Source organism: Tenebrio molitor, chromosome 1 (genome assembly GCF_963966145.1).
Source record: "Tenebrio molitor chromosome 1, icTenMoli1.1, whole genome shotgun sequence".
NCBI classification, from domain to species: Eukaryota; Metazoa; Arthropoda; class Insecta; order Coleoptera; family Tenebrionidae; genus Tenebrio; species Tenebrio molitor.
Genome location: NC_091046.1, coordinates 45,093,259 through 45,106,893, shown reverse-complemented (window position 1 = coordinate 45,106,893; position 13,635 = coordinate 45,093,259). Strand labels below are relative to the sequence as shown.

At 36.5% G+C, this 13,635-nt stretch overlaps 1 long non-coding RNA gene across 4 annotated transcripts; it reads left to right on the top strand.

The window, feature by feature from the left end:
* Nucleotides 1-5,680: 5,680 nt before the first annotated feature.
* Nucleotides 5,681-10,501, top strand: LOC138138194 (uncharacterized). 4 transcript variants are annotated; one of them, XR_011161983.1, is made up of 6 exons: nt 5,681-6,076; nt 6,164-6,236; nt 6,287-6,396; nt 6,924-7,014; nt 7,223-7,415; nt 7,469-10,501. It is a non-coding gene; the product is annotated as an uncharacterized lncRNA (long non-coding RNA). The 4 variants fall into 4 exon arrangements; XR_011161981.1 differs by having other exon boundaries at nt 6,924-7,018; XR_011161982.1 differs by having other exon boundaries at nt 6,924-7,161.
* The last annotated feature ends 3,134 nt before the right edge of the window (nt 10,502-13,635 follow it).

Sequence of the window (13,635 nt, the reverse complement as noted above, 5' to 3'; positions counted from 1 at the left end):
AGATATATTTTGTGCGGTGTAATAATATCTGCCACTATAACGAGCAAGCTTGGGGGAATCTTGTCAGGCAGCACGCGGTTCTTGCCTAGTGCATGTAGTGCCGCTCTGTCGAAAGCAGCATCACCAACTTATAGTTTTGTACACAAATATTTCGGTCAACAAATAAATCTAGACTTTTAATTGAAAATTGCCAAAAATGTAAGAATCATGTTATAATTGATATTTCTTTATCGTAGTTGGCTGTGAAATTTCCCAGCTATAAAGCTTAGCGTAACTGCACTATACTTTACATTTATAAACTCAAGGTAAATTGATATGATTAGTTGGTTGCCTAAAAGCAAGGGGCTTTAAGACAATGTAATCTAAAATTTAAAAAATCGTCGCAAATAATGAAAATCCAATCAATCCACAACAAAACAAGAAGATAGCACAAAACAAATGTTCACTGCTTCGGTCCAGACATTTGTCACTTTCCCGAAAAAAATGTTTTGTCACATTTTCTAACCAATATTACGAGAGTAACGCGTAATTTTTTCCTCTAGTTCTCAGAGCGTTATTTAAACACTGTCTTTAAAACAAACGGATATTGCACAATGTTAATGGGTTGCGTTCTAATCAATAATTTAATCCTCAACAGCTTCCTCAGATTCTAGAAACCTTCCAGTTGATTATCCTTTGTTTACACTTCCTTTCTGAATAAATTTGTTGATTACATCTCTAATATAAGCCACCAAATGCGTTTTCTGATTTAGCAAATTAAGATATTTTGTAAGGTATTCATTCTTGCCGGGAACACCGAATAACTCCACTAAATACTAATCATTTCAATAATGAGACATTACAATAAATATATCCTGTTTCATAGCATGGTCTTTATTGTTGCCAAAGTAAGAAAGTGTGTTGAAGTGTGTATTACTCACCACGGCAACTAATGCTCTGCATGGTTTACTCTGGAGAAACCTCTTTTGCTGTCTTAACAAACTCAGAACACGCTAATTCCCACTTTGAAAATTGAAAACTGTAAAATGACAACTGTCAGCTGTCAAATTTAGAATTCTAAAAGTGGTGGCAAATTTGTACTATCGGATAGCAAAAAAAACTGGTATAGTATGTTACTATAGACACTTCCAAAACTCCACATTTTGATTGAGTTTTGGAAGCGTCTAAAGCAATACCTCGTACTATGCCAGCGAATAAATTTCGGACATCAATTTCATGTCATTGTCATTAGTTGTAAAACACCCTTTACATATTAATAACCCTATTTTCCACAGTTGTCACTTTGACACTATTCACATGTTCAGATTCAGTTAATCTGACGTTACTTTGAAGTATTGAGAAAATAATTTTAATATCTCAGAAATTATGACAATAAAGCCTAGACTACATTTCATTTTTCCAAATGACAGCAAATTTGGTGTCCCAAAATTTATTCGCTGGACAAAAAATTTCGTCCACAACTGTCATTCCACCCACGTCAATCATAATGACAATAAAGGTTAAACTACATCCAATTTTTGTGAAATGACAGGAAAAGAGTGGACGAAATTTTTTGGTCGCAATAGTACTGTTCCGGCCAAAAAATTTCGTCAACCCTTGTACTGTCATTTCACAAAAATTGCGTGTATTTTAACCTTTATTGTCAGTATGATTGACGTTTGCAAATTAAAATTTGAAATTTATTACTGTCACTCATAAGAACATAGACACAATTTGATTAACAGATGTCAACATGTGAAGTGAGGTTATTCGTTCCTAACGGCTGCTTTACAGCAGAATGACAGTTGTGGATGAAATTTTTTGTCCGCCATTGTACCAGCATACTATAAATCACAGCCAACATTTATGTGTTAGTTAGTTGTATTGAAAGAGTGTGAGGTTTGCAATATCTTGTAGAAATGACATATTGACGACTAAAAATGACACAATATTCCCAAACATCTGTAACTTACGACGACTGTTCAATAAATACCATCGATTACGTCAAGTTTGTACAGTTCGTTAAAAGGATACCACCCCCATCATAACCGACCCACCCCCAGATAATATTCGATTGGTGAGTTAATAATGGAAACGTGTGCCGGTGAATAGTCAATAAACATCAACAACTTCCAGTTTGTCTTTTTGTATCTAATCTACTCTTTCTAAATTCATTCGCTCAGTTTACTGTTTAATTTCCTCATCTGAGCCTCTTCTTAGTGACAGATCCCGCAGTACAGTCCCTATCAGATAAAAATCCCATTCGGTGAGTTACCAACCCTCCTAATCAGCCAAAACAAAAAACCCCAGACCCAGTTTGCCGATTACGCAAATCTGCGTTTAATTTCTCTTCCGAAAGAAAGAAAACTGCCCTGAAAGCATTTTTCTATGCCGAATCGCGTTCTAATCGCAGAATTGTCCTGTGCAAACATTCGCTCTGTGCTCGGAATCGATGCAGCGCTATTATGACAGCGTTAGTGTCATATTTTATCACGAATTTTAAGCGATACACGCGGACAAACTGTTTGTTTGATCGATCCGTACCGCAAACACTTGTCCCTTCTGACGAAAACTAATTTGCCACCAATAAAGAACTACCTACTAATTCACATCGAACCACACAAAATCACATCTCTATCGTCCATTGTGTTGGTAGCTCTGTCACGACCGGCTCAATCACGCGCTTATGGCTTTTTCCCGATTAATATCGCGCCATAAATTCAAAACCCAAGCGAAGCCTGGTTCACACAACTCGCCGTCCTCCTTGTCGCGCAAGGAATTGTACATCCCCCGAAATAATTCATAATTGATCCATTTTGATCATTAATCGGGCGTACCTGGAATGTGGGTCAAAATGTTTTATTACTGGGGCAATTTAGTCTAATTAATATTTCAGCGATCGTGCACTCAAATCATTTTCCTGATAACTTCCTAATTAATATCGATCGGACGCCGTGAGACTAATCTGGGGTTAGTTTTGGGAAAACTTTTCTCATAAATGCCGACTGAGGGGGTCGAGGTCCATTGCACCAACTAATCGAAGAGACACAATTGTGAAAAATGCGAACGACTGGTTGGGACAAGTGCGCCCCAACGAGCGCATCTCTTACATAACAATGCAATTAGAAGCGTCTTAATTGGTTTGCAAAGCTCGATCAAATATTTCGCGCCTCCGAGTTATGACGCTTCGAAAATGATTTCATTAAAACGGAGACAACAAAGGCCCGCAGCTAATTTATTTTAGGTGGAGTGGAGTTGGTGCGCCAAACGCTCGGGATAAATTAGATACATAGTTTCGATTGCTGAGATTTCGCGATTTTCTTCTTATTAAAGTGAACGAGAAGGTTGTACAAATAGGAGCAATGCAAACAAATTATTTTCGATGGAATTCGTTCGACAAAAATGTGTCGATAAGGAACCCAGGGCTGTTTCTTCCGGACGAATCAATTTCCCAAGTGTCAGATTCAAACCACAAAGGAAAATGACATGTTGCATATTGACACTTCACCAGCGATAATCCCCATTCCAACTGACACAATTGCTAATTTTTCGGTTATTAAACTCCAGGGGTGGAAAATTCGATGATAATTTCAAATTCGTGTCCATTTCTATGCGATTTATTAACAATTTTGTCTGAAAATCAGAACAAATCGATTTAAAAATAAAAATATTTTAACGCATTTTTGATGCATAGGCCACCAACTATACAGCAAGTTTAAAAAATAATCAAAGAATCAATTCGAGGCTTTGGTAAGTGTGGAATTGTTGGCGGCTGTGGTCGCTTCGCAATTTACAAACCCCTGCACTCTTCAGTGTACTAACTTATGTACATTTTTTATGGGGTCCTGAGGGATCAGCTGATCCTGCAGGCATTTTAAAGGCGAGAGCGCATTACCTGCTCCGAGTCGACTTAATGAATATTTAAGAACACAACCCTCCAGTTTGGAGATTCGCCTAAGCCGGCTTAAGTTGTTGGCAAGGTCGCCCCGAAGCCAATCTGTCGACCCTCTAAATGGCCCTTTTGTAATCCTGTTTTCCCGAGTCACTCCAATAAACACCCGGAGCGTGTATAAAAATTGAGCGCAGTTAATTGTCCTAAGAAGCTTCCGTTAGTTTTCACGTGAAAACGCCGCATTTATCATCGACGCAGCTTTTGTTGTCTCGCTAACGAGTGTTCAGTCCGCAGTCCGCCGCGCTCGCCCCCTCGACAATGGAGTAATTTGGGGCTGGACAAAACAGACGGGTAGATTGAGGAACAGCGGGAGGAAAGTCTGGAAATGAAGCGAATTAAATCTGAAATGTTTAAAATCGTCTTTACAGCCTTAATAAGCTTAAGCTTCTCTCTGCGTTTATCCTCGCCTCTGGAAATTAAAATGTTATCAGCTTCCCTTATTGGTTTTGAGTGTAACAAGGGACGATGCAAATTTCGCACCGAAACTCTTGAAAAGTTTCGCGGGGGAAAAAATAAACTCGGTTTGCATAATATGATGTTTTAACACCGGATCTGTGAATGGGTCCACCGGAGGGAGCGAAATTTTACACGTGTGGGTACACACGCAATCGATAACAAACGGTTTTGCCAACGAAAAATACAAAGCAAACAGTTCATTTTTGTTTGCTCGCGGATACCTAGAATAACCGCCCCAAAATAACTATCACTCTTGGGTTAAAATTATTTTTGCCAAGCTGGCCAACTGTACATTTCCAATTTGCGGCACCACTTCTCTCTCACCGACGATGCTTCAGCCTCCAACATTCAGATGTAGATGCCCCCTTAATGAGCGGCACAAGCTGACTTGATTGATTTTGTGGTTGTATTGTTTACGCTCGCGACATCACTTATTAACCCTTGCCGTACACAGGGGTGGTATCTGGGCCACGTATTCATTATTTTTTCAGCGGTGGCGGTGTCTTTGTGGGCGACGAGAATTTTCCGATAGGTGTTCCCCGATCTCAAATAAAATTGCAAGACCGTTGGCTTTAAAGAAGTCGATTTCACTTCGCTATCCATTACGACGATGGAGGTTCGCGACGAAACATGAACTTTTTGTTCGAGTTAATCCGTTTAAGAATTTAGAGTTACATAACTGCAGACTCGAGAGGTTCGGGGAAAATTGCTGTGTTAAAAACGAAGATGTAGGAGGAGGGCGAGGGTGAGAGGTGACGTGGAACAGATACGAGTAGGTCAAAGAAAACTATCGGAAATGTATTTCTGGTACAATAACCTATGATTCACAAGTTGAATCGGGCATTTTGTAATTTGTAAAATAGAATCAACGTCTCTATCTCTCACAGCAAGTCTAACCAAAACCGACTGGTTCCCAATAGATTTAAACTATTACTCAAGTAATGTAGTTACTGTACTGAAGGGACATGAAACAAAAACAATTCCCTTGGTTATATCATGCTTCGGCTGTAACTCACGCTAGACTTACCTAATTTGTTATTAATCTGTTAATTAATTTGTTACAGTTATTAATTTCATTACAGTTTCTTCAACTACATGTGACCTTTTAGCATTGTCACATCTGGCTTTGGCTAAAAATAAATAAATAAAATTATGCAACTCTTCATTTGATTAGTTATCTCGTTGAATTCTATTGAGCATCATCTCAAATAAAACTTAATTTATTTGACAAGATAGTTGAACTGTTGCCAACACAAACGTCAGTTTTGCCAACTATTTGTTAGTATAATGGTTCAACGATGAATTATTAAGTTGGCTGCATATTCAATTTTGCAGATTTGCCAATGTCAACCTGTTCTAAAAATAATTTAATAACGACGTGATGTACCAATATTAACGGCAAATATTCGTAAAACCGTAAAAGCAATTAACGTTTGTATCTTTAATTGCTATTATTACACACTGACACTTTTACAACCCAAATAGGTGAGGTTATGTTTACTTTAAGCGTTTGTAGGTGGATATTTGGGCCTTTGTTTATCAAGGATCTAGGATAACGCTTTGAATGTACAGTTAAATTAATTTATAGAATACAGCAGACACATTTTAATTGTGTTTACTTGAGGTTATGTCTCACATTTCAAAAATATTATTTTCGTAGTCTGAACGCTGGAACCACTGTACTAATTTGTAAGCACCGTTAATAATAATGATTATTCTGTTTCCTGACGGGTATTTTATCAATGTACCTAAAAAGTGAAGCTATGTTTATTTCAGGTAAGCATTCAGTGCAAATTTGGACCCGATATAATATAATTGTTCCAAATAACTTCTAAAACAAAAATAACAGGTAGATTCGTGTATTTTCTTATGAAATTTAAGTTAATTTATAATTTCAAGGTTATGTGACGAGTGAGGTTATGTTTGTGTAGGCTTCAGGGGATAAAGTACACATCAGTGCGCTCTACATGTAATTAATAGTCAACAAATATTCGGAGATGTATTTAGAGGTAATCTATCAATTAAAATAGATATTAACATATTTTTGTGGTAATTTTATTATAAATTTAATATTGTGAGGTTATGGTCTCAGTTTCAAGTAAAGCACTATTTTATTTTTCTAGGATTAATTATTATCGGTTAATGTTTATAAATGTGTGATTATTGTTTCGTACCTATTTCTAAAAAGTAACAAAAATAAAGTAGGAACATCTATTGCAGATATTGCAAATTGACATCTTTTCCAGGTAAGTAATTGATAGGAAATTATCAATGCAATAAGGATTTTAAAATAACTGATCAATCAAAATTGATATTTTTTTATAGGTAATATAGAAATGTAATCAAACTGTGTTGTTACGTTTCATAACGCAATAATTTAAAAGTGAGGTTATGTGTGATTCAGATAATCATAAAATGGAAGTATAATTAAGTAAAGTCTAAAGTGCAAAAGAATCACAGAATGTCGATTTATTTCGTTTTAATGAACATTGTTATTCATTATGCAATTGTGAGGTTATGTTTGTTGTTGTTCTAGAAAATGGTGCAAGTGCATGTCCATAATCGCCATGTGTAACTGACGTAAAACAACAATTAAGAGTTGCACTAATGCTAATGTATCAACTAAAGTAGGTAAATAAGTACATTAATCATTACTGTTGTCAGGTTATGTTCGGAGTTTTAAACAAAACTCCTATTTTATTGTTTTTCTTTATGACGTTAGTTAAAAGTATTCATGTCGGTATCGAATACTGCATAAAAATATTTCCTGCAAGGTATTGCAATTTGCAGTCTCGATTTGACAAAGTGTTACATTGTGACCTCGAGTTGTTGCAGAAGAGAAAAGTAATAACACGATCGTTGCCGCATCCACTCTTCCTTTTACAACCGTCATTTGTGATTGTCGTTATTCAGAGTAAAGGAAACGTAAAAAATATCGCCTATCGCCTCGTCCCGTGCAAAAAAATTTCGTAGCAGTAGTAAAGTTTACCGTCAATTTTACAAATTGCACGGAAAAAATACACACTAGGTATGTATTGCAAAAAATGTAGGTATGCAGCACTCAAAACTGTTCTATTGCAGAAGTTCGAAATTGTTCTTTTTATCGGAGTCTCGTTCCCAGTGTATCCAATAAAACAAGAAAGTTTACGTCATTTCCGGTGGAATAAAAGTTGTTGGGTTTCGAGTGGGGCGCCGTTGGTTGGAATTTGAACAAGTTTAAGACAACCCAGAGTGTGTTAACTGTTGGGGAAGCTCCGGGGGCGCCGACTTACCTTTCGCCGTCGTCGTTGAAGGCGTAATCGCCCATGATGAGGTCTCGCAGTCTGTATCTGGGTGGCAGAGGCAGAGGAGCGACACTGTCCATTTCCTTGTCCCGTCCCAAGAGTGCCATGCTCCCGTCTTCCGAGGAGGAGTGGTCCTCCAGGTTGGTGACCGGCCTGGGGGCCGCAGTTGCACCACTCACGTTTTAACTTGATCTCGCACGATCGTCGAAGTGGTCGCGCGGGGTCCTGGACGTCGCGACGCGGCCGGATGCAAAGTGGCGGGCCACGCGTTCGACGCCGGCCACATGACTTGCGCCACTCCAGTTGCTTGGAAACGACGCGGCGGAGGCGCTTGCCACATGCTTAATTTAATTAGATAGGTGACGGACGCCGGACCGATTCGGCGACTTTTCTCCGATTTCGATGATTAAATGGGGCGAGGGGGCTGGGATGATCACAGCGACTCTTCGAGGGGCGCCGGACGACGTGGGAGGATGAAAGGGGTGGCGCATATTTTTAACGCAAAACAACATCAACTGATTAACGAATAAACCAGAAACCTGGATTTAAAAGCAAAGAAGTCAAAAGGACGCGATAGCGATCCTGAAGATTGCAGTGGTACGCTTTAACATAAACAACTGTCTTTGTATCTCAGCCCAGCTCGTGTTTTAGAATAGCTGCGGGACGTTTATCAAGCAAAAATTCCTAATTTCATTGATAGAATTAAATGTGAAGGATCTTCTGCATAAAGTTGAGGCAAATTTGGCTCGCAAAGTTATAATTAGTGTCTCTCAAGTTGAGTTTATGGATGTTACATCCAGGATCGAGTCGTCTGTAAAGACGAGTTTATTATAATTAAACGGTTGACAAAAAGCAAATGATTGCAGAAGGAAATTTGTATCTTCATTAATGCTGTTTCATGACGAAAAATTAATAAAAAACAATGATAATATTCATTTATTTCTTCTAACTTGCTGGCGCCTCCATCGCTTTGTAAAACATTAAATAGCAGTTTCTTGAACTAATTAATGATGAGTGCCATAAAGTTTCTTGTATTCGATTCGCTACAATTAAATCTATTTAACAAAGTTTCTGTTTTTGATTTAGCTTAGACGGTTATAGAGATATCGTTTATTTAATAAAAATATATCCTGGCGCCTCCACCATTCTTGCAAATTATAAACGCAGCTTTCTTGGCTAACGTTAAAGACAGAGTAATTGTTCTGCATTCGATGTAAAACACAGTTTTTAGTAAAACTATCTTCTAAAGCCTCCATTATTTTTTACAATACATTTAAATGCAGTCTTCTCTCCTAACCTTAGTAACAGAGTCAAGAGGTTTCTTGCATTACATCTGTCACATTGAAATATATAAAGCACATCTTTTATATTTGGTTTAGCTCAAATGGTTATGGAATTATTATTATTTCTTAAAAAGTTATCCTGGCGCCTCCACCATTTTTGCAAAACATTTAAATGCAGTTTTCTTTACTAACGTTAAAAATAGAGACATGAAGTTTCTTGCATTAGATTCGTCGTAATGAAATCTGTTTTTTTTTAATTTTCTTTAATTATAACCTCACTTTTTGCGTGTTTTTAATTATGTAATTTGAAAAATCAGTCTCTTTTAGACGAGTGGTTCATCAGCTGTTTAAATCTAACCTCACTTTTTGCGTTGTTTGTATTTTTGATCTGCAGTTTGACAAATCAGTGTTTTTAAGACGAATGGTTCAGTCACAATCTACTCTTCAACGCCAAATTTAAAAAACACCCATTATAAAACGCAATTTCTCAATTTGGTTTAGATAAAATGGTCAAAGAGATATCATCATTTTTAATAAAAATATTTCCTGGCATCTCCACCATTTTTGCAAAATCTTTAAATGCAGTTTTCTTTACTAACGTTAAAAATGGAGACATGAGTTTCTTGCATTAGATGCGTCGTAATGAAATCTGGGTATTTTTTTAAATTTTCTTTAATTATAACCTCACTTTTTGCGTGTTTTTAATTATGTAATTTGAAAAATCAGTCTCTTTTTAGACGAGTGGTTCATCAGCTGTTTAAATCTAACCTCACTTTTTACCTTGTTTGTGTTTTTGATCTGCAGTTTGAAAAATCAGTGTTTTTAAGACGAATGGTTCAGTCACAATCTACTCTTCAACGCCAAATTTAAAAAACACCCATTATAAAACGCAATTTTTCAATTTGGTTGAGATCAAATGGCCAAAGAGATATCATTATTTTTAATAAAAATATTTCTTGGCACCTCCACCATTTTTGCAAAATATTTAAATGCAGTTTTCTTTACTAACGTTAAAAATAGGGACATGAAGTTTCTTGCATTAGATTCGTCGTAATGAAATTTGGGTGTTTTTTAAAATTTTCTTTAATTATAACCTCACTTTTTGCGTGTTTTTAATTATGTAATTTGAAAAATCAGTCTCTTTTTAGACGAGTGGTTGATCAGCTGTTTAAATCTAACCTCACTTTTTGCGTTGTTTGTGTTTTTGATCTGCAGTTTGAAAAATCACTGTTATTAAGACGAATGGTTCAGTCAGAATCTACTCTTCAACGCCAAATTTAAAAAACACCCATTATAAAACGCAATTTTTCAATTTGGTTTAGATCAAATGGTCAAAGAGATATCATTATTTTTAATACAATTATTTCCTGGCACCTCCACCATTTTTGCAAAATATTTAAATGCAGTTTTCTTTACTAACGTTAAAAATAGAGACATGAAGTTTCTTGCATTAGATTCGTCGTAATGAAATCTGGGTGTTTTTTTAAATTTTCTTTAATTATAACCTCACTTTTTGCGTGTTTTTAATTATGTAATTTGAAAAATTAGTCTCTTTTTAGACGAGTGGTTCATCAGCTGTTTAAATCTAACCTCACTTTTTGCGTTGTTTGTGTTTTTGATCTGCAGTTTGAAAAATCAGTATTTTTAAGACGAATGGTTCAGTCAGAATCTACTCTTCAACGCCAAATTTAAAAAACACCCATTATAAAACGCAATTTTTCAATTTGGTTTAGGTCAAATGGTCAGAGATATCATTATTTTTAATAAAAATATTTCCTGGCACCTCACTATTTTTGCAAAATATTTAAATGCAGTTTTCTTTACTAACGTTAAAAATAGACATGAAGTTTCTTGCGTTAGATTCGTCGTAATGAAATCTGAGTGTTTTTTTAAATTTTATTTAATTATAACCTCACTTTTTGCGTGTTTTTAATTATGTAATTTGAAAAATTAGTCTCTTTAGACGAGTGGTTCATCAGCTATTTAAATCTAACCTCACTTTTTGCGTTGTTTGTGTTTTTGATCTGCAGTTTGAATAATCAGTGTTTTTAAGACGAATGGTTCAGTCACAATCTACTCTTCAACGCTAAATTTAAAAAAACACCCATTATAAAACGCAATTTTTCAATTTGGTTTAGATCAAATGGTCAAAGAGATATCATTATTTTTAATAACAATATTTCCTGGCACTTCCACCATTTTTGCAAAATATTTAAATGCAGTTTTCTTTACTAACGTTAAAAATAGAGACATGAAGTTTCTTGCATTAGATTCGTCGTAATGAAATCTGGGTGTTTTTTTTTAATTTTCTTTAATTATAACCTCACTTTTTGCATGTTTTTAATTATGTAATTTGAAAAATCAGTCTCTTTTTAGACGAATGGTTGATCAGCTGTTTAAATCTAACCTCACTTTTTGCGTTGTTTGTGTTTTTGCTCTGCAGTTTGAAAAATCAGTGTTTTTAAGACGAATGGTTCAGTCACAATCTACTCTTCAACGCCAAATTTAAAAAACACCCATTATAAAACGCAATTTTTCAATTTGGTTTAGATCAAATGGTCAAAGAGATACCATTACTTTTAATAACAATATTTCCTGGCACCTCCACCATTTTACTTTCTTGACTCCTTAGGGATAGAATTATGCAGTTCTTGCATTCGAATCATCACATTGAGAGATATTGTTCTCTTGGTAAAAATATATCCTGGCCCCTCTTCTATTTTTGCAGAAGTTATTAACACTCTTTACTAAGGTTTGAGATAAAATCAATAAAAATTCAGTATAACGATGACAAATTATCGCTCACTATCTTTAGTCTTAATAAATATTCTTTTCACATCATTTTCTACATCAGGTTCATTTCATTGAAATCTAGAATCTGTATTACATTAGGCTGTCTATTAAGTAAAAAAAAAATCATGAAAAAATGTCTTCAGAACTGGTAAAAAACATCGGAGATAATAATGTAATTCTCTAGTATTAGTGTACTCATACCTTCAACAAATATTCGATTTTGTACGACAATTTGGGAGAAAAACGAGCAAATAACATTGACAATTTATGGATAATAAATATCTCACAAGTCACAACATTTCTTTTACTGTATCAGAAATTTATAGGGAAAAGCGTTTGCATTTTCGACGTTCAAATATTTGTATTTTTCAACAGTCAAACTCCTTGAGGAACAGATGTGAACTCTGTCTGTTGCTGGCATTAATATTAAGACACCGTTCTATTTCCACTCTAACAGCTAACGCAAACCTGAAATTATCAAGATCGTAATTTCTGAGTGAACAGGTTCGACAACAGTGCAAGCGTTACAACACAAGAGAAATTAATTTAAAGAAAATTAAATATCTCCGTAGAAACTATCGATTCAGTCTTGTATTTTCGTGATGCACTCGTGAAACTAGTGTGCTCCAGCAGTCGCAGTTTTTCCAATAAAACAGCGAAAAGATTAAACTCCATTAAAACTCGGAATTAAAAAGGAGGACAAACACTTCTGGCTGTGACCCAGCAAACTTCCATTGGCCGAAAAAAACGAGAAACTTATGTATGAACCTGCGAATCGATACCGTAGCGGGCTAGTTTGTTGATTTATTTGTGCGCCCACCTGAACGTGTCCTAACTGGAGAGGATGTAAAAACTTCCGTTTCCCTGTCGCACATCAAATGCTCTCCCGCTAACAAGAATCTTATTTTTCCGGCACACTTCACTCCGGAAACGACAAATCGATAAGAATAGGCGACAATAGTTCGACAGCGTATCCGTGTCGATTCCACCCACGTTTGTTACCCTCAAATCTCCCAAACCTATCGAATTACGACGAATATGAACCGCGGCGCTCCCGAACAGGATTCAAATCGAGGACCGAACATTGATCCGGCCAGATTTCACAACCGAAATGCTATCGGTGAAAAATTAATAGTCGGGTCGCTGCCCGACAGGTATTTTTGATCCTGGTCGGATGGAGCAATTAACAACAAATTAAAATCTGAATCGATTTACAACAGCCAACTGGATTAGGCCGAAATTACAGTCTCGTCTGAACATGAAGCGATCGTTAAATATTCAAAGGCGTCGAACAATACCTTTTGTGTCACAAACAGCACAATCCGCTTCAAAATCTAATAATTACCAGGATTTACATGTCAGTTCATGCCAAAAACCTGTCGCTAAGGCTGCGTCCTCACTAGAATTGTCGATATTTACCAGTTCACTGTAGTGTGACGAGACAAGTCTTGAATCTTCCGCGTGGCTCTAGCAATGATCTGCACTAGAACTGGAAGGACAAGAATTGTTGCTCTACGACCAGTTGGCACGAAGTTACGTGACAAGACTGTTTCTTATGCAATTTGTTTCTACTTTAAATTGCACTGTCTTGAAGCCCCTGGCTTTTAGGCAACCAAGCACTCACACCACTGTACCTTTAGTATCGTACAGTTACGCAGTGTATTGTGCACGACGCAGATTCCAAACAAAAGCGCCACGCTAATGACGCATTTGGAGTATTTATTGGAAAGTAACTCGATCCGGGAGCGGAAATCGCAAACTCCAGTAATGGGCGGCGCAATTACATCCCCTTCCGCGACCCAATTCGGCGTCATTCTTAATGAAAAACTTGATACAACTCCGGAGTACGAGTTGTGAAGGGCTCTTCACAACTGTTCCGAACTTCCCT